The 23,166-nt window shown below is 35.1% G+C and overlaps 1 pseudogene; it reads right to left on the bottom strand.

The window, feature by feature from the left end:
• Positions 1–15,526: 15,526 nt before the first annotated feature.
• LOC137743862 (kiwellin-like) lies at positions 15,527–20,580 on the bottom strand (annotated as a pseudogene).
• Positions 20,581–23,166: the final 2,586 nt, after the last annotated feature.

The following is a 23,166-nucleotide window of genomic DNA, read 5'->3' as shown; positions in this document are numbered from 1 at the left end:
TTCTTTAGCTTGCACGGCTCTTCGACGACAAAGTATCTATGAGTGGACCCCTTATAAAATGTATATTTTACTATTAGAAATACATACATGAAAATCATGATTTGTTGGTTACGTTTTATGAAATGTTTATGAGTAAATTGGATATACACTTTATGATATATTATGCTTTATCGACTTTACGTTCTTTGTGGTATATATGATTGATGACTATATACCTACTTATGAACGTGGTTTTATGATATGACAGATTAGTTACTGAGCTCCGATTTGAGATATATATATATTTATATATATATATATATTGGAAATATTATGTTAATGTTTTTATGTGCTTACTTAGTGGTTATTCATACGAACTGCCTACGGGCGAATGGTCGTGCCTACGGGCGAATGAAATTATTAATTGGCTTCGGTCAGGTGATTTAAGGCCTATGGGCAAATGATACTGCCTACGGGCATAGGTTGGTGGCTTCGGCCAGGAGATGTAGTGCCTTCAGGCGAATGAAGATATATGTGTGTGTGTGTGTGTATGCCTTGTACTACTACTACTAAGCACCCTATATACGATATATGTCTTATGAAAGGTTTTGTGGCATGCTAGGGTTTTCGGAAAAACCTATTACTTATTATGATATATGAGTTTTCTAAACTTGGGGGTTAGTACTTTAAAGATTAACTGTTTTTGTATTACTTATACATCAACTTGGTACACTCATGTTTTGTTTTGCACCCCTTCATGACTTAGAATCGAGGCGTACAATCCCAGCGTCAAGGCACTCCCACATCGGCATCTTCAAGTCCTTTCTGTGTAGGACCCATCCTTTTTGTTCATTCAATTTATGTTATTCCTTTTTAGTGCCTCGGATTAGTTGTATGCGCTAAAAACGTTCTACAATTGCATATTCATTATAGCTAAATTTACAAGTTTTATTTATGTCAATTAATTGTTTCTAGTTCTCAGGCATCCTAATATGGCTTCGTCACCTGTCGGCCAGTACGTGCCTACCCTGGTGTTTGGTGAATATCAGGGTCAGGCGTGTCATTGTCTTTATCTCCTCGGAGACGTCTCTCCAAGACTCCTAATTCACTCCGCATCTGTCACGCACCAATACCCTGACGTCGGCCCTAAACTTGTTCACCATATCCAACTTTTCATATCCTACTAATTCTGCGTAAGTGATTCAGTAGCGGCTCCTAGCAGAAGAAGTGTATCGAACGCATGTCGCAGCTCTCTTCTTTTTCTTGTCTACCAACAAAATAAAAACTTATATTAGTCTACTTAAATATTTAATTAATTTACACAACCAATAAAATTTAGTACGTATTACCTTTCTCAAGACCTTCACCTTGAACTCTTTTTGATGAATGACCACTAGAGTTTACCATCGCATACAAAAAAACAAACAAAAATTGGAATAATAATTCAGTGAAAGTAAAGAGTTTTCGGATTAAATTGTGTTGAGACTAAGTGAAACTGTCAATTTAAAGGAATCGTGCAAAACCATGGAGTAAATACCGAATTCAACACTTTGACTAAACAACTGACAGTCTAGTAAATGTGTGAACCTTTGCACAACGAAACATTGGTTGAGCAAAGTGACACACACCGTATCTGTTTTTTGACACCAAAATACAGGCATTCGCGCGTTTTTCTGCGAACCTTTGCGCGACGAAATTGTATATTTGTCGTGTTAACCTGTTTTGCGCGACGAGTTTCCTTTCGTTGCCTAAAATTTGGTCGATCAAATGATTTTTTCTACTGGTGATTGGGACAAATTATGTCATTAAATGTGTTTAATTCGGTTGTAACGTTTTGAGATCTTTTTTTTTATTTTGTTATTTGTTTAATTCCTTTCCTATTTGGATTCCTAAGGACTTTAGGATTAAGTGACATTATAAATAGGTCATGTTGGCCTTAGGTTTGTAATTTTCACATTATTAATTAAAATTCAAGCATGTTTCTCAAATTTTTAAGTGTTCCAAAAATTTATTCAAGGGTGACCACTTGTGATCTTTTTTATCTATAATTTTCGTTGTGCCAGTTGACATCGGAGCCGTAGAGCCCAGTTCCATGAATAACGATGGCAAAGTTATCACTCCCCTCACAAGTTTTGCATATGTGAGTCGAAAAGTTGTGGTCATGGAAGAATGCATCAACAATCTGGTTTGTACTTCGGTTGAAGAATTTTATTCAAAAGTCACTTATTTTGATGGAATCCCAGCCATCGATAAGTTTTTGGACTGGATTTGGGAATTGTAGCACTATTTTATTGTAAAAGAGATTATCGAAAGAAAAAGAAGGTGAAATAGGCTTCATTCAAACTTAAGGGTCGTGATACTAATTAGTGAGATGAATTTTAAGAAAGTCGAGGGTGGCAAGGCAAAGATCGAATTAGATCTTGGTGGAAGATGAAGCAATTAATCATGGCACAATTTTAGCTCCGATTACGAATGCTAATTATTCAAACGGTAACATAATAAAATGCAAAAAGTGAAAAGGTGTTGAAAACCCCCGTATAGATAATTTTGACAATTATTCAACTATAAGGAATCAAGCTCCAAACATGATTTCAAAAGAATCTGAAATGTGAGGTCGTGATGAAGAACATCAACGGCTTACGGATGTCATAGAGCGCCCCGAATATATTGAGGGAGAACAATCAATATTAGAATCTGATACAGAGGACGAGTTGCCTGTTGATCTCCTTGTTGACGAGAAGGTTTATGGCTCACAAATAGTCCTATATGAAGGTCAAAATATATCTTCACAGAAGAAGTTGACATCGTTGTAGGAGACAAATAAATTTCGTCGAGCCTGCATCAAATCAAATGCACCAACATTCTATGGTAGTTCAACCAAGTGAGTTTCAAATGAAGTTTCAACCAAGTTACAATACGAGTATCGAGACGCTCATGCCAAGTGTATTTATGTAGTTTGTGATGATCATACCCCAAAATACGAGGATACTTGGTTCCATGACCTAGAGGTACACGATTTGATTTTCAATAGAATTTTTACAGCTCAATTCTTATTGTATTACATAATCAAAGATATATTGATATACAGTTCTTGTACTACAAGGAAACAATAAAGGACACAAAATATATCCTTCCTAATCAAGGACACATAATCTATGCATGCCCCTTTTAAAATAGCTCACGTTTACACTCTCCCTCAAGTTGGTGCATAGATATCACACATGCCCAACTTGCCAAGTGAGTCGCTAAATGTTCTACTACACACAGCATGAGTAAGGACATCCGCGAGTTGCTCCTCAGAATTTACAAACAGTATAGATACAATCTTCTTCTCAAGCTTCTTGTTAATAAAATGTCAATCAACTTCCACATGCTTTGTTCTATCATTTTGTACCAGATTGTATGCTATGTCTCTTGCTAACTTATTATTATCACAATATAATTTCATAGTCTCCTTTGGCTTGAACCTAAGACCCCAAATAAGTCTACATAACCAAAGAATCTCACAAACCCCCTGAGCCATACCTCTGTACTCGGCTTCAGATGATGATCGAGATACCGCTTTATGTTTCTTACTTCACCATGTAACCAAATTTTCTCCAACAAATGTGAAATACCCAGGAGTGGAACGCCTATCAGTCACATCAACTGCCCAATCTACATTAGTAAAAGCTTCGATCTTCAAACGCCCATGTCTTCCATACAATATTCCTTTTCCTGGTGCAGACTTTAAATATGCTAAAAAACGCATGACCGCAGCCATGTGATCCACACTAGGTGAGTGCATCACAACACTCACAACATAGGCAATATCCAGACGAGTATGAGCCAAATAAATCAATCTCCCTACAAGTCTCTGATATCTGCCTTTATGCACCGGTTTTTTATTCGGATACAACCCCAGATGATGTTTTTCCACAACAGGAGTGTCCATAGGCTTACACCCTAGCATATCAGTCTCCTTTAATAAATCCAGAACATATTTACGTTGAGACAAGAAGATACCTTTGGATGAGCGAGCAACTTCAACTCGAAGAAAATACTTCAAATCCCCTAAGTTTTTCATCTTGAACTCGGTAGAAAGGTTTCTTTGCAACTTTAAAACTTCCTCATAATCATCTCCTATTATAATCATATCATCTACATAGATAATCAATGCAATCACTTTGTCCTGCTTATGTTTCACGAATAACGTGTGATCAGAATGACTGACAAGACCCATTGTTCTTCATAGCTTGAGTAAACCTATTAAACCATGCACATGGTGACTGCTTAAGCCCATAGAGTGACTTATGTAGTTGGCATACTCTGGTTTTCCCACTAGGATCATATCCCGGAAGAAAATCCATATACACTTCTTCTTCCAAATAACCATGAAGAAAAGCATTTTTCACGTCAAACTGTTTTAATGGCCAATCCATATTTGCAGTTGAAGAAATAAGAACACGTACCATATTCACCTTGGCCACTAGAGAAAAAGTATCTTGGTAATTCACATCATACGTTTGAGTATATCCTTTTGCTACCAACCTTGCCTTATATCTATCAATTGATCTGTCAGCCTTGTATTTAATTGTAAACACTCAACAACATCCAACAGGCTTTTTTCCCTTGGGTAGCTCCATCACTTTCCATGTATTGTTTTTCTGTAGCACCAACATCTCTTCATCCATTGCCTTTGCCCACTTTGGATTATTCCGAGCTTCCTCCACTCGGGTTGGAACTTGAATAGATTTCATAATATTCACCATAGCTTGACGTCCAGGTGCAAGATTCTGGCATAATATGTAGTTGGTTATGAGGTACTTCACTTTTTATTTTGGAGAAAACCTGTCAGGAGGCACAACTCAATTTTACCTTGGTGGTAACTTATATGTACTTACAACATTATTAAGATTGGTTGCATAATCATCTAGTATACTTACCTCAGGTATACTCATGGGAGATCTATTAGATGGCACTGTGGAGCTAGAGAGAGGGCAATGTACTAATAGGCTCAATAAGACTCTACCGTGGTTGGGCACTACTCGGTTCAGCAGCAGATAGTTAATGGTCATCGATATTCTCGGCAGGGACTAGTTGAAGATCAACACTACTCTCGGTAGGAGCTAGGTGAGACTCTTCCATGTTCTTGGCAGGAGCTGGCCGAAGCCTTGCAATAATATCATCGGCAATTGAAGGCTGAAAGCCTGCTTTACTGTTCGCCGTGGCAACAGTTCAGTTTTCCTGTTCCTCTACCCCTGAAACACTTTGTTCGAGAACCACACGTTCTCCCACATCTAACCAATCAAGATCACTAATAGTGCTCTACCACTGGTGATCTGAAGTTGGAATGGACGGACTATAGAAATATTCAGATTCGAAAAAAATAACGTCCATTATCACATACATATGCCGAGTTTCAGGATGAAAACACTTATACCCTTTTTGGTGAGATACAAAACCAAAAAATACACACCGAATAGCACACGAATCAACCTACTATGATGAATTTTCTGAATATGAACATATGCAACACACCCAAATACTCGAGGGGTGAAGGCGTTCGTGGACACCACTAGAGCATGTTGAGTGAGAACTTAAAGAGGTGTTTGAAACCCAACAACTTGGGATGGCATACGATTGATCACATACATGGTATAAGTGACTGCTTCAAGCCAAAAAAATTTAGGCATGGCCGCACCAAGGAGCAAGGCACGAGCAATTTCCAGAATGTGACAATTCTTTCTTTTAGCAACCCCATTTTGTTGTGTGGTATGAGAGCACGTTGCTTCATGAAGGATTCCTTGATCACGAAGAAACTCATATAACTCCAAATTAATATATTCACCTATATTGTCATAGTGGAGAACTTTAATAACAGAAGAATATTGTGTTTTAATCATCTGAGAGAAAGAACGGAACATCATAGCAACATCACTTTTATTTTTTAACACATATAACCAACTCATATGGGTGCAATCATCAATGAACGTAACAAACCATTTAATTCCAGATGAACTAACAACTGGAGACAACCCCCAAACATCAGAGTGGACAAGATCAAACGGAAAAGATCTTTTATTCATACTAGGAGGAAATGAGCACGATGACTTTTAGCAAGAATTCATAATTCACAGTGTAAGTCTAATTCACTTATTTCATGAAATGAACTAGGCAACATATGCCTTAAATATCCAAAAGATGCATAGCCTAACTGACGATGCAATAACCATACTTCTTGTAAATTACTAGCACGAGACCCTCGAACTGCATTAGCTCTGCCAGGGACGACGTCATCCACATTGTACAACCCCTCTCTCTTAGTGCCACGCCCAATTATCTCCTTGGTCTGAATATCCTAAAGTAGACAAAAGGACAAATACATTAGTACGACACAATCAAGTTGTTCAGTAACCTACGGTATAGAGAGTAAATGATGTGATAAAGAGGGAACAAGTAAGCAACGGTGTAGAGACAAAGAGGGGGTGAGCTACACGGTGCATGCTCCAAGAACAGGGGTAATGGAACCATTAGCAGTTGTTACACACTTTCTATAAGATGTTGTCATGTACTAAAACAAATTCTTATCATATGTCATATGTCATATGATCAGTTGCACCAAACACTACTACGAAACCATTTATTAGTGTCGCTATGATAACTAACAAGAAACGTATATTACTGTCGGATATTAAGCAAAATCCAATAGAAAATGGATGCATGGGCGGATATAATAAGTGACAGAATTGCCAGCGTCAGAAAATGAATTTTCAGACAGAAAATACTCTAAAACCGACAGAAATTGTGTCAGATATAACCGACAGAGAATATATTAATAATGAATAAATAAAAGCATTCTCTGTAGGATAAAACTGATAGAAAATACTCTAAAACTGACAGAACTTGTGTCGGATATAACCGAGAAATAATTTATTAATAATGATTAATAATAGCATTCTCTGTCGGATAAAACTGACAAAAAATATATTAATAATAAAAAAAAATATAACCCACTTTCTGAATCATTTCTTTCCCTTTCAAATGTATTAATTTCTGCATAACATTAAAGAACCAAGCCATTATTGCTGCTTATAGAAGACACAAAATTCATAGTTTTTTTTCACTATGTTAACTTGCCAAGATAACCAAACACCATTGTTTGGGCATGAAATCCTAGTTACCTTGTTTGGGCATGAAAGGTAGCTCTCTCCCCATCCGCCATCATCTCCTTGGTTTGTAAGTAGAAAGCGAACACCATTGCGCATAGCCGGACAATTGTAATAAGTTTTTCCAGCAACTGCCAAACCTTTAAGCACAAACCATGCACCATATGTGAAGCAAATTCCCCAAACTCTATACCTGTAATGACTTCCCATATGTAATTAATTTCATTTTCTTTTTACCAAAGTAAATAGAGGATTAGCCGATGTTAGCTCCTCAGTATTAATCTGAATGGTGCCCATAATCCCTATTATCTTAACAAACCTATAGTAGAGAAGTTGAGATAGTTATGAAGATAAGAAGCAACAGCACAAGGAAGACAAAAGCCCCACCAAAATGGTTTCAAATGTTGAAGTGTCAAAGAAATGTTTGGAACAAATTTTAAACCTTCAAATGCACAGAGCATACCATAAACCATCAGGGTTTTGTGTGTCTTCAAGATATTGTGCAGCGCAAACAATAAATTCTTCTATCAATCTCTTCCGCTCAGGCTCACTACTACAGTTGTGCTCTTGATTCATCTCGATGAGGAATTGACAAGGTCTCTCCTTTATGTTGCTGCCTTTCTTCCTATGTATGCGGGAGTTTCTCATGCTTTGATATTTCTATTTAGGAAAGTTAAGAAGTTTATAATTTCTATTTAAAACATACTGGTGATTGAAGTGAGAAAGAGAAGGGGAGAAGAGAAGGAGAAGGAAATGAGGAGAGGAGAAAAGGGGGAAGGAAGGGGGAAGGGAGAAGGCACCGATGCAAGGAAAAGATGGAGGGGTTTTATTTTGGAAAATTTTCATTACTGTCGGTTATAACTGACAGAAAAAAAATGGCGGCAAAATTCCCTCTCAAAATTTTAAATTCCCCACCAAAATTTTGTTACAATTTTAAAAAATAAAATAATAATTGTTTGGTTTAATAAATAAATAAAATGTATTTAAATAGAATATGTTTTTAAAAATTAAATAAATAATTGTCTGGTTTAATAGATAATAGCCCATGTAAAATATGTGATAAAGAAAGAAAAAGATAATTGTACAATGAAAATGTCATCATACAAACTAATTATAATAACCCATGTAAAATATGTGATAAAGAAAGAAAAAGATAATTGTACAATGAAAATGTCATCACACAAACTAAATATTATCTAATCAATACTTGAAAAACATAAATAAAAATTTAGCAGTTATTTTATCTCTGATTTTCATGATTTTTTTACAGCTAGACTCCTCAACCCTATAAGAATGTAACGAATAAATTTGATCTTTAATTTAAAATATTTACACTAGTGGATACCACAAAATCTTATTTTATGCTTGATGGGGAAGAATAACATTAAAAGTGTTTGTTTAATCTACCGTTTTGATGCAATACGCAGTCTATGAAACGTTTTTCAATGATTCAACTATCAAACTTGTTTGTACACACTCCGAGATCGCATACGTAAAAAATCACAAAAAACAAACATCCAGAGATTAGGTAACAGAACAAAAGTTTTCGACGATTATAAACGAAAAATCACAATTTAACGGTTATTTTAGCTCCGATTTTGATGATTTTTTACAGCTACACACCTCAACCCTATAAGAATGCTTGAATGAATTCGATCTTCAATTTAAAATATTTACACTAGTAGATACCACAAAATCTTATTTTATACTTGATGGGGAAGTATAACATTAACTCTAAGTGTTTGTTTAATCTACCGTTTTGATGCGATACGCACTCTACAAAACATTTTTGAACGATCCAACCGTCAAACTTGTTTGTACACACTTCGAGATGGCATACATAAAAAATCGCAAAAATCAAACATTCAGAGATTAGGTAACAGAACAAAAGTTTTCGATGGTTATAAATAAAATCACAATTTAATGGTTATTTTAGCTCTGATTTTGATGATTTTTTACGGCTACACTCCTCGACCCTATAAGAATGCAATGAATGAATTCAATCTTCAATTTAAAATATTTACACTAGTGGATAAATCTTATTTTATATTTAATAGAAGTATAACATTAACTCTTAAGTGTTTGTTAAATCTATCAATTTGATAGGATATGCATTCTAAGAATCTAAGAAACTAGTTTCAACGATCCAACCGTCAAATATGTTTGTATATACTCCGAGATAGCATGTGTACAAAATCGCAAAAAAAAAAAAAAAAAAAAAAAAAACATTCAGAGATTATTCTGGCAACCGTCCAAAATTTTGCTTTGTTCATGCCGGCTACATCCGACAAGGCCATGAGTGAAAAAAAATATTAAAAACATGTGTTTATTTATTTATTTATTTTTAATCAATATAACATTTTAAAATAATAAAATCAGATATGATAGAGTACATCAGATCTTCATGTGTGTTTATATGCCAGACAATGTGCTTTGTGATGCATTGAAAAAAATTGTTTGAATTTCTTTGTATCTTGTTGCTTGCCTGTGAGGGAGCATAATCCTTATTACAAAAATGATTGAGCTTAAGTCTATTGTTATTATTCTCTCAGAAAATTTATGGCTCGTGGGAATTGGGTTCATTAAACTTTAGGGTCATGAATGAAAAAAATAGTCAATTTCTGTCGGTTATAACCGCCACCATTAACTTAAAAACCGCCAAAATATGTTAAAAATTTTTTTTTTTTAAAAAAGAATTCAAAAATGTTGGCGGTTATAATAATTTTATGGCGGTTGCAGCCGACACTAAATATCCGCCAGGAATTTATATCGGATATAACCGACAAGATTTCATTGTTATCCGACACTAACTGAATGATGTGTCGGATATCTTTTATCCGACATAATGACTTATTAAACCGCCACCATCATTCGACACCTAAAGCTAATATTGTAGTAGTGAGAGTCCTGAATCCAATCTGCATGATGCTCAGTGTCTAAGGCTAAAAGAACACACCCTATAGTACCTGTGTTGGATGACGAGTCACTAGGATTAGTACGAGTCAACAACATTTGACTTGGATCCCCAAAACTAAGCTCGGCCTCCTTGGTGGGTGGTACGGCAGTAGCAAGGGAGGCACGGCCGCTACTGGTTCCATTATTTGCTCGTTCTTTAGCACGCAAGCATTTCTTCAACTTCGGAAACTACTTGGGCCCCATGCTTTGAAAAACATGTATCTTCAGTATGACGGGTTTGACCACAGAATGTACACTTTAAATCATCTTTGTTTTCTAGGGTAAAGGGACAAGAATTCGAAGATGAATTGGAAGATGATGGTGGACGGGAAACCACAGGTGGCCGAGACACCTTGGCCACAGATGACGCCCCTCCTTGGTTGCTCACGGTACTCCCACCCATCATGGTGGCATGCCATTGTACTTCACACATAACAACAGAAAACACCTCCTCGACAAATGGTAAGGGTAGAGTTCATAAAATACCACTACGTACCTTATCAAATATATCATTCAAACCTACAAGGAAGGCATACACACGGTCCAATTAAATTTCTTCTCAAGGTGTCTTTAAATGGCACATTCCATCTTGATTGGTCGGCGTTGATTCAACTCTTGCCAAACGGCTTTGAGGTCAGCATTGTATACACCAATAGGACGTCCCTCCTGACGAAGTTGGGATGATTTCACCTTCAACTCATAAATCTATGAAATATCAAACCCATCATAATACGTGTGAGCAAGCTCTTCCCATACTTCTTTAGCCATGCGAAGATGAATTAAAAAAACTCATGATCGTAGGATCCATAGAGTTGATCAACCACCCCTTCACGATTGCATTCCTCGTCTGCCACCTTTCATACTCGGCACTACCTAGGTTCATTGATGCTTCCAGTCATGAACCTTTTTTTACGACGCCCAGCAATATGCATGTCCAAGACCTTGAACCAAAGAGGGTAGTTTGATCCATTAAGTTTCACAGTATTAGGTACGACTGAAGCATCATTCTGAATTAATACTGGACTCAAAACTGGGTTGTTGGTTGGACCATGCGCACCACCCTCCAACTTTAGTCTCAAGTTTTCCTCAGCACTCGCGATCTCGACTCACTGACACCACGCAGTAGCAAAGAAAGCTCGGCACAGCACAGCAGGAAGCAAGAACAACCCTTGCAACTTCTACACGGTACACGGCAAGAGCAGGTACAGCTTTTGCAGAAAGATCACAGTAGTAGCAGCAGATTTTTTTTTTTTTTTTTTACGGTTAATGTTACAGCAAACCTGACTCGGGTGCCAAATAGAACTTTTACGGCTTAATTCTCATTATATTACATAATCAAAGATATATACATATAGAGTCTTTGTACTACAAGGAAACAATAAAGAACAGAAAATATATCCTTCCTAATAAAGGACACCTAACATTCACGTAATCTATACATGCCCCTTTTAAAATCGCTCACGTTTACAATTTTCATGGGTGATCAATTGTTATTTTCAAAAAATTCCAGGTCAAGTTATTTTCTGTCTAACAATGGTGAAGTTTATGCCCATAACTCACAAGATAAAATGTTTGTTTAAGATGTACGACTACTCTACCCTAAAAAATGGATATTTATTTGAAGAGAACTTGAGGTTGATTTTTTTTTCAAGTAAAGGTGTGACGGAGGACAGAATTTGTGTTATTTTAGATGCAGGAAAGTTGAAAGAATGAAACATCATTTAATTAAAAAAAAAAATTGATTGGAGAATTGGTAATTCACTAGTTAAAAGATTATTTGTTACTACCATATTCTAAAAGTGGATGTTCTAGACTTTTCAAGCTGTTCAGTTAACCATACTTTCATTTGGCGTGTATGTTTTGAGCCCATAATATATGGGTTTGAAGACGACAAGATCTGCAAGACAAATTTCTTTGCAATAATGCTAGTCAAAATTTTGATGTGTATTATGTCGTTTAATGTGTTTAATTCAGGTTTTAATATTTTAAGATCTTGTTGTTATCTTGTTATTTATTTAATTCCTTTTTTATTTGGAGTCCTAGGCTTTTTAGGGTTAAATTACATTATAAATAGGTCATTTTGGCTTTAGGTTTGTATTCTTCACATTATTAATCAAAATTCAAAAGTTTTTCTCAATTCTCTAGTATTCGACAAACTTATTCAAAGGTAACCGTTCGTGATTCATTTTTATCTATAACTTTCATTGTGGCATTAATATATATATCTTAAAAAAAGGTAGAAGTCAATATAAAATTAGGATGGATTACACGATTTTGAGGGATCATGTTTAGAGATTGAACTATTTGTACTATTCAAGTTAACTATTTCGATTTAGCACGCTTACTATTAAAAGTAAACAGAAATTTTACAATAAGATTTTACAAAATATAAGAAAAATATTGTCAATTAAGAAAATATAAATTGATGTGAGTAGGGCATGCATGGTGTCATTGTTGGACTTGATCGAACTCGGTATTCTTGTCGGAGTCGTTTGTAATAATTTGCAAATAGGCATGGTCCATGTGAGGTATCGTTTGTCACTTGCACTAAGCAATGAGGCGTAGTCCCAAAAACTACCACGTAAGACGTTTACATAAATTAACAACAGACAACCAAAACGGGAAATGTAATGCCATGCAACATAAGCTACAAATCCATAAGCTAACAGCCACTTAGTATTACGATTTAAGATAATTCTTTTCTACTTATAAGTGAAATATTTTAAGTTTGAATCTTAAGAGTGACGAGTTCACAATCAACTTATTTTCTATATTGTTATATTAAAAAGTAAAGCAATACTTATATGTATTTCCTCTCACGTTAAATTACTTGCATTCTCCATAGGGAAATGCACATATCTCACTCCTTGTGAATAATGTATAACATAAATTTCATAATCGGAACCGTTCAATTTTTTAATCTTCATTTGAAGATCATATGTACAAAAAATCATTCGAATTAGATATCGTTTAGTCATCAAAATTTATCAAATTAAGTACATAGTGAGTAACATTTTTTTATTACAGACAAATCTTAATCCATTGTAAAATAGAAGTGCATGACCACACGTAAAGTTCAACGTTGTAAATATACTAACCCACCATGGACAATACTTGTGGTCAATAATACTAGTGGTCAAGGTGCATTTAAATATGTTATCTTTCAGATGCTATTTGCTTTCACTATTTGTGCGCAAAGGAGAATTGCAAATATGCCTTGTGGATACAAATGAAGACCGAACTCCGATGTTCAACATATAACTTCCATATATTTGACATCTGGTTAATTTGTGTGTGAAAATTGTGAGAGCAACCATACAAGCTCTATGACAAACTAGCCAAGAACATAAAATTTAACCAACTAAATCACAATCATCACTCCAAATATACTATGTATATGCAAATACCGAAGTAATATCTGCAACAAGTACCTGCAAATTGTTTGACGAATTCTTTCCCATGTGGGTATGCCATTAGGTCATGAGTAAGTTCAACTCACATTCCCAACAGTCTCCTGGACAGTTGCAACCCGCTGGAATGCCCTCTCAGATTCCAAAGCCCAAACTCTAAGCTTTAGATCACCTTGCTCCAATCTTTGTATAATTTCAGCAAGCTTTTCAACTCTGTCAGCCTGTCTAAATAAGTTACATAACACACAAGACTGCATGTCCCATTTATTTCTAAGATATGAAATTGATTTGAAAAGTTGCTGTATTTCTAAGCTTAACACATATGTTCATGGATGAAGAAGCCATGGACGAATCTACACAATTCCTTCTCCTCTCTGCAAAACTCAATGCTCTCCAAGTTATAGGTAATTGGAACAATAAGAGCGTGTCTTGTGAGAGTAGAGGCTTGTGGTTTTTATACTACAAAATCTGGATTACCCTATAATAATCCTACAAGGAATACAAGACCAAATCCTTGTACAAGTATGAGTTCTATTCTTAAGCTTATCAACACATAGTTTCAATCCAAACCAAAGTCGAATTAACTCTCATAAACATATTAAGACTTCTTTATAGCAATCTGAAACAATAAGGATTATTACCAAACCGTATGAATCACACTCATATTCTAACAAAAATATGACTGGTTTGGATCTTACAATAATTATCACGTACGTGTGGTTGCAAGGGTGTAGCCATTGTTCTGTTCTGTACAAAGACTTTTTGGTTACTAACATTTCAAGAACGGCATGGCTTCGGAATATCATAGTGTGAATGTCTATAGCTATATGCCTATAAAATAAGGGTAATGTTAGAGAAATCAAAATTTATAAATTATAAGGCGTGGTTATTTCTTATTGATTATATATCATATAATTTATAAATTTGATTTAAAAAATTTAATTTACCTAGTGTTACTCGTAAAACAATAATAAGGAACGTCTAAAGCCAAAAGCCCCCTATGCGTTATCTTTCCAACTGAGCTCTCTCATGTGTGTGTGCTTATTTCTTATTGATTATATATCATATAATTTATAAATTTTATTTTAAAAAAATTAATTTAACTAGTGTTACTCGTAAAACAATAATAAGGAACATCTAAAGCCAAAAGCCCCCTATGCGGTATCTTTCCAACTGAGCTCTCTCATGTGTGTGCATATTTTTCATTTAAATTTTGACGAATTTCTGGAAATTGTTGAAAAGTTAATATTAATACTAAATTTAGTATTATTATAAAATATTAATATTAATTTTTATTAAGTGAATGAGAATTAACCATAGGTCACCAGTTTCATCCAAAAAGTATGAACCAATTAATTTGGAAGGGACACATACTTTTAACAAAAGGGTTGGGCCGGTTATCTTCTTAGAATAGGCACGTCAGTTTATGAAAAGGCAAGTCAAAATACATCAACATATGGTGTTTATTAATTCTATTTTTCAGATAACAGTTAGTACTCATACTTAAATAGAGTGTTTATTGAGAGAAAACTATTTGGTTCACCATACTTTGTGGATTTGAGTGACGTTTCTGTTAAGTGAAGGATCGTTGTATTTTGAGTGATATTTGTCAATACAATTTTTGAAGCACTAATGAGGGACAATCTTATCATAAGGACATAATATAAAATACTAAACTCGATCTCAAGTTTCAAGTTTTTCTAACACATATTCATATGCATTAGTAATGTGTTTGCTTAATAGTTTATAATTGATTTAGTATTTAATTGCATGAATAATTTCTTGTATTTTGTATGTGAGAAATATAACAATTAAACTCTAATTTTTCCAGTACAAACTATGTAATAAAGCAGCAAAAAACAGAAAAATATATAAATAAATTCACAACACCATAGGACAGGGAATGTTATCCGTACAAATCCATGTTCCAAAGAATACTTAGCATACTTCTTTTGGCATCATGGACAATCACATAGAACATAGTCTTTATTTATTCAATTACTTTTGCTTAGTCAAGTACACCACCTTAATTATTTAGGCCAAGGACCAAGTCACGTCCACGATTTCTAAATCTTGGTTCAATCCCAAAACATTCCAAACAGCTGCAGAGCCATCAACAATGTTGTTTTTACACGGTGGTTGACCAGCATGCTCACTGTCACATCCATTTACCGAATCACACTCGTCCACCACTTTTGCCGTCACACTCCTCCCATTACTAAGCGTAATTCTTATCAACCTTCCGCATCTCGACCCTTTATCATGTTGGAAATTTTAATAATATTATTATTATATTAAATTTATTAATTGAATAGAAATTAGAAAGTAGAGTCTTTTAGTAGAAAGATATGTCTATTTAAATGAAGTGTTGCAACTTTTAACTCTTCATGAATAGTCATATGTTTTCCAAATAGGTATCTCACATTCTATAAATAAGGAATCCCCTTATAATCATTGAGATAGCAATTATAACTTCTTTTTTTTCCATTGTTTACATTCATATATATAGTGCATTAAATATTAGAGAGTCTTATTAAGTCCATATGAGAGGGTTTTCAACACAATCGTGGTTCATGGAGCCTTGTGATTTGGAGTGCTACTATTACAAGGACGTGGTCATTGTATCTTGGGAGACATGCGTCAATCAACCATGAGCACTGCAGTGGGGCGTAAACTTGTTTTAAGGACAAAGTGTCTAACACTTGCCTCGACCATATTTTCAGGTTTTTCTAATCCATTATGTTATGTTCGTTTAACATTAATTACTCATGTGCATGCATTACTTTAATATATAATTGCATAAATTATTTCTTGATTTTCCATGTGATTTAATATAGCAATTAGACCCTAATTTTTCCAACAATCTTAAGACAAGATTAGTTTGATTGCTATTTTTGTTTTGAGAATAATATGCTTCCGTGACAAAGTAAAGGTTGATCCTAATGGCATGAACTTTGTTTCAGATTTATTCTATCATGTTTTTGTCCTATAGATTAATTTTTGTGGTAGAATAGTCTGGTATGTAGTCTTGGTTTCTTGCAAAACTGTTTGTTTGTATTCTTGCCTAGTTGGTTACTTCTTTGCCGTGCATTAAGTTTCAGTTTGTAAAGTAAGTAATGCTTTGGGAGTGTTTTGTTTACGACTAACCTTGTGAATTCATGAAGTCGTAAATATATTATATATTTACGACTTCATGAATTCACAACTTTCAAATGATTGTCGATCGAGTGTTTGACAAATTAATTGACAGATTTCCAAGTGGTTGACATGCCAATCGGGAAACGATTACATACATTTACTTTGTATATTGTGAATTGTGAATTGTATAAGAATGTGTTGGAATGAATCCCTATACTTGATGGGTTGATTTTTTGTCTGGAAAAGAAATTCACTATATCTAACTTCATGAAAGGGTTCTCTGGAGAGCCTCCACTGACAAACATGACCCTTCCAAACTATAAGGAAACGGATCATTGATCCCAGTGAGATTTCAAACAGATGCATAATAAATTTTGGATTTAGTTTGTCCAGAACAATCATGTATCTTCCAAAGTGCACATGCAGATGCATAGACTATGACGAAAATACATGATCACTTCGTATGGATCATTTGGCCCTTTTCCAAAGGGTAACCATTCCATCACCGTGATGGTGCCATTTCGGATTTTGAGTGGCAGTTTGGATTCTAATAAGTTTCATTTGTGTATATTTGGTTTTCTGAGTTTTGCTTATTTTATGCATGTATGTTGTCTCACGTTGCTATGAGTTTATCTAACTGAACATGGTTTTCTAACGTCTATATATCAATTTATATGTGGTTTTTCTTGTGCAAATGAAGCGTAACGCTTCTTGGTAGGTTGCATGCATGAGAATGGCTTTTGATTGCGTTGACCTATTTTGATCTGATGCTTATTTCTTTGAAATTGTTTTGCATGTGTGTTTTGTTGAAATGATTATTTCAATTGTAGTAGCTTCTCTAACTAAAGGGGCATATGGTGTGAAGAGAAAGGTCTATGGATTTGAACAAACGTATTATATATATGGGTTCCATTTTCCCGTTGTAAGTAACCCTAATAGACACATGAGTTTGAACAGACGTGTATTTTATATATATATATAGGATTGTATCTGTTCAAATTGAACAAGACTGTCTCTTCCAAAAGAAAGCACTCCGGCCAGGTTTTGTAATTAATATATACGGCTGATTCAGTGACTTTTGGTTCTTTACCAAAAGAGTGGCTGGTACCTTTTGGAAATTAGAAGTTTGGTTCTCATTTTAAGAAGTGAAGTATCCAAACCGGATATCACGTTGTGATAAATTTCTGACTATGGTTCTTGTTTAATTTCAAGAAACAAAAGGACTTGTTTATCTCTTTCCATCGGGTCTCTCTTAATTCTTGGGAATGGAATCATTACCGATTCCGGACCATCTGGACCATCAACCCCCTCCTCTTTTACGGAGGATTCGTTTGACGTGCGGGTTCTATTGGAACCATTTAGCGAATCCTAACATAACTAAATAAACACAACATAAATGCAAGAGAACAAGCTAATTAAGTCGCATGAATATGCTCCTATCAAATTCCCCCACACTTAACTTTTGCTAGTCCTCGAGCAAAACAAAACAACTAAACTAAACAAAACGAAACAAAACCCTTGTTGCTTCATGTCCACAGCACTAGATGAAGGAGGAGCTTCTTCTCCAATATTTCTACGAAGGGCTTCTACCAATTGAACGTCAAATGCTAGATGCCTCAGCGGGTGGAGCTTTAGTGGACAAAACACCCATGGCCAAATTTCAAAAATTTGATGCGAAATAATTAAGCACACAAATTAAACCCTCTTTTTGTCAAATTGTAGTAAAGATGTAAGTAGGGATCGTTCTAGACCGGGGATTAGGAGGGATTGCTAAACACTTGGAAACTGGTCTAAATACCTAGTTGAATGTGAATAGAGTGCTTCTCATAGAAAGGACTTGTGAGGCTTGAAAGCCTAGAAGTGAAGAATAGATAAAGAGAAAATATCTTCACTGGTTCCTACTTCTTAAGTATGATGAAGGAGTAATTGATAGCAATTGAAAAGCAACCACAATGTAACGGAATTGTGTGGGTGGCTTAGCTATTTTGAGAAATGGAATGTACTTAAAAAGAATTTAAAAGTAATTTGCTTCTAGAAAGAGATAACGATTACGCTTATAATTGAAGTTTTAAGGTATTGAAAGGTTGGAGATCTTCTAACAAATACCTTAAAATATGGGGGAATGTACCCGAGTATTAGCAAATTACTTTTTGAGTCCTAACATATGTTTTGAATGACTTAACGTTGGAAAACAACTACTCTCGAATGAAATATAATTTCATAAATGGAAGTGCGCACCATAAGTGATAGTCATCAACCTAGTGGATCCAATTAATTAAAGGTTTGATTAGAGAGTAAGTTGTATCATTGAGGGGAATGGGTTCAAAGCCTACATCTTAAGAATCGCCATAATGGCAACCCAACCTAGCTGACTGGAGATCCCAAGATCTAGGTTCAAAGGGACAACCGAATTGTGGATAATTCAATGGGAGCACTATGGAGATAATCTCCTACCCATGTCCTATGATGAAACAGTGCTATCTGCAGCGTATTTAGGATAAGCTTTGCTTTTAATGATTCCTATACTTGGAAATAACAAGTGGAGTATTGCAGGATACTCTTAATGGGAAGTCATCTATCTTGAGTGAGGAATGGGGCCGTTCCTGTGAGAATTTTTTTAAGGGCTTAGTTCTCTAAAAGCACTCATGAGAAACCAAGAATTGTTCAGGGCCAAAATGAACACAATCGAGCAACCACGGGGTGTCTGGAAGGGTATTGTGTGATTATTATTGTCTTGGTTTACACAAACGGCTGAGCAGTTCAAGACATCGCGTTCACTAATTAGCCAAGTAAATATGATAGTAATTCACTACCGAAGGTTCAAAGTCAAAAGCCACCTATCCCGATGCAGTACTTTTCCTACTGAATTCTCTCTCTAGTGTATGCATTGTCATTTACGTGGTATTGAGTCAATTTCCATTCATGTGGGGGATTGTTGGAAAATTTAATAATATTATTATTATATTAAATTTATTAATTGAATGGAAATTAGAAAGTGGAGCCTTTTGGTAGAAAGATATGTCTACTTAAATGAAGTGTTGCAATTTTTGACTTTTCATGAATAGTCACATCCAAAGAGGTATCTCACATTCTATAAACAGGGAATCCCCTTATAATCACTGAGATAGCAATTATAACTTCTTCTTTTTTCCATTGTTTACATTCATATATATAGTGCATTAAATATTAGAGAGTCTTATTAAGTCCATATGAGAGGGTTTTCAACACAATCGTGGTTCATGGAGCCTTGTGATTTGGAGTGCTACTATTACAAGGACGTGGTCATTGTATCTTGGGAGACATGCGCCGATCAACCATGAGCACCGTAGTGAGGCGTAAACTTATATTAAGGACAAAGTGTCTAACACTTGCCTCAATCATATTTTCAGGTTTTCTAATCCATTATGTTATGTTCGTTTAACATTAATTACTCATGTGCATGCATTACTTTAATATATAATTGCATAAATTATTTCTTGATTTTCCATGTGATTTTCCATGTGATTTAATATAGCAATTAGACCCTAATTTTTCCAACATATCATACCACCCAGTGGAAAGTGCCACCACGCGCTCACTGTTCGGGTGGAATTTCCCATCACACTCTGAGGTGCCCCCGCCTTCACTGAAATCGTTAAGCGTGAGTTTGGCGCTCGTGGATGATGTCACTGGCGGCGAGCATTTGAATTGGGGGAAGGATTTGCCTTGTAATTGAGAGTTCCTGACGACTTACAACTGCCTCCTCCTCCGCCTCCACCGCATATGTGGGTTCCAACATCGGGGTCATCGTTGCACTTGCGGTTAATGCACGTGAGCTTGCCAGTACAGCCGTCGGGAGTTTTGCATGGGCCATTGCATGAAGAAATAGCCATTGATGGGAGAGGAAGGGAGATGATATTGATTAAGATGACGGAAAGAGAAATCAACATTAACCCTAAAGTACTCGCCATTCGAGTTAATCTGAAGTATTAAATAGCTGTTGGGGTAATCTGAGGACGCAGATTGGATGCGCTTATATAGTGAACTTCAGGTAAGGTATCCATTTACTCTTTAGCCGTTCGTCTGAGAGGAATGTTTAGAATTTCAGTATAGTACTCGCCAATGAGTTTTGGATATACCTTGATACGTTCATAAAGAATATGACATAAACTTGTATACTTAATACGAGTACCTGTATATTTTATGAAAAACTTGTCTCTTGGGCCACGCATACATCTAATTAATATTACGTAATGATATATATATATATATATATATACACACACACACCCCACATCAGTTTGACGATTTGATCTAGTTATCGTACTTTGATACGTTCTTCTTGTGTGTATACAAACGAACAATATGAAAGGGATATGATATTGCATCAAGTCAAGTCCGGCCCTGAGTATTTAGGGGTCCTGTGCAAAACTTAGATGGAGGCCTTTCATTTTTTTTTTTTTTTTTAATGTTATATTTCTTTTTCTTTTTTTTCAATTTTTTCATCTATAAATCTAAAATATTAAAAGTTATTGCAAAAAAAATAAGTTGTTTGATCAGCCAGGTTATTTTCCTTACATTTAAAGGTCTTGAGTTCGATACACGTTGGATGCGTTTTTGTTATCTCCTTTTTTAAGTTTACTAATTTGCAAAAGCTTAAAATAGCCAAGCATTATCACAAGGATTTGAACCCCACACATGGGCTATAAGGAACAAGAGCTAAACTGCTAGCACTAGAACCGCAGATAAGATTGTCTTTTGCTTCTAATCTATTTTATATACATTTGTATACATGTAATGAAAATTTGAGGGCCCTTCTAAATCGAGGACCCTATGCGGTGGCACCTTTTGCACACCCTCAGGGCCGGCTCTGCATCAAGTAGCTCCTAATTTAATCTAATGTTTATGTTTCCAATTGTATAAATATTTTGAATCTCCCTTTCCATATTGGATCACACATAGTTGTGGGTCTCCCAAGCATTTCATAAATATCGAATGCACACGCAATTTACATTAACTCTGATGATCTTAATTAATCATCTCTTATTTATCATGATTCAAATGGTTAGTTCTTATTGCATAAGTGGTTAGGTCAATTTGTCAAGGTGTCTTTTTAGCATTTAAATTCGAATTCCGTTCCTCATTTTAGAGTAGTTTAATTAGAACAGCATCCTGTCAAACAGTAAAATATTAGCCCTTATTGTAAAATGTTACCTATTTGACTTGCTAGCATCCATATAGATAGAGTTTACCTAGCTACTTACCTTGAGGGATGGATTTTCAAGTTCCAAGGGATTGAGGTCAAGTAAACAAGGAGTAAACTACAAAAGATTAGATAGGTAGAGAGGATTAAAGGCATTTCATGAGAACCACAAAGGCATGTGAGAGGGATTCACAAATCATTACTTGGAATGAGTCATTTACGAATTCCTCATATATTTCTCATTCCTTCTTTCTAATATATTGTAATTCATTTCTTACTAACCTATCTCAGTCCCTTGTACATACTAAAAAGTACTCATCGAAACTAAACATAGCCTAAGAGCTTGGAGAAGATTATTGCAACCACACAAAGGTATTGGTGAACAGATAACGATCCGAACTCCTATTATGTTTTGTACAATACTTTTGGTAGCTACAACAATGTGAGATGCAGGCTTACAATTAAATTGGTCTAACCCACTAACTTTTAGGATCTTTCTATTTTGAATACAAACGATATTCTACACTAATTTATACTAAGAAGGACATGAAGTGTTTGAACCCAAGACGCAGTAATCAAGACAATCCACTAATTGCTCCTTTTTTATATTTTGAATGCAAGTTTTTTAGGATGAAGTTAATTATTAATTCGATCCTTATTTGTGCAGTAGACTGCAGCCGCCAAGGACTAGCTTCAGATTATCAAGTAAACTAGTTGACAGCTCCATCAAATTATCATTCTTATAATTACTGTAATTTGAATTTTATGTCAAGACTGTTTCGATTGGATCATGTGTTATTCATCAGCAGAGTTAATAATTTTATAGTGTGTTAATATTTGTATCCTAGTCTGACTTTTAGAATCTACTTGTTGGTGAATGACAACAACCTATATATATTAACTCTCTTTTTTGTCAACCAATCATGCACCTATATAAACAGTGTTATATTCAATAAGATCACAATTAAAATTTTACTTAGCATGCATGCGAGGGAAATGGGACAACGAGAAAATTAAAAGCATGGACGGACCCATGTGACGGCTCCCTTGGGCTGTAGCCCAAGCCATTTAAAGGAAGCCAAGCCTAAAGTCATGCAATAGCCCACCTCAGCAATTAATTGAGGTTATGACCAATGTAAGTTTACAAAAGCAGGCTGAGTTCAAATTTTCTGCATTCATTTAGTATGTGATCTTTCTGTAATTTTTATTATTGATTGACACATATTAGATTTATGACAATAAAATTAAAAATAATTAATTTTATTGATACGTGTTCATAATTTTTATTAATTTTATGTCATAAACTTAATACGTGTCAATCAATGATAAATGCCACACACAAAATGGGTGTAGA

The sequence above is a fragment of the Pyrus communis genome, chromosome 11 (genome assembly GCF_041283825.1).
Source record: "Pyrus communis isolate YQ-2024b chromosome 11, ASM4128382v1, whole genome shotgun sequence".
NCBI lineage: Eukaryota > Viridiplantae > Streptophyta > Magnoliopsida > Rosales > Rosaceae > Pyrus > Pyrus communis.
This window is presented reverse-complemented; position numbering and strand designations above follow the sequence as displayed.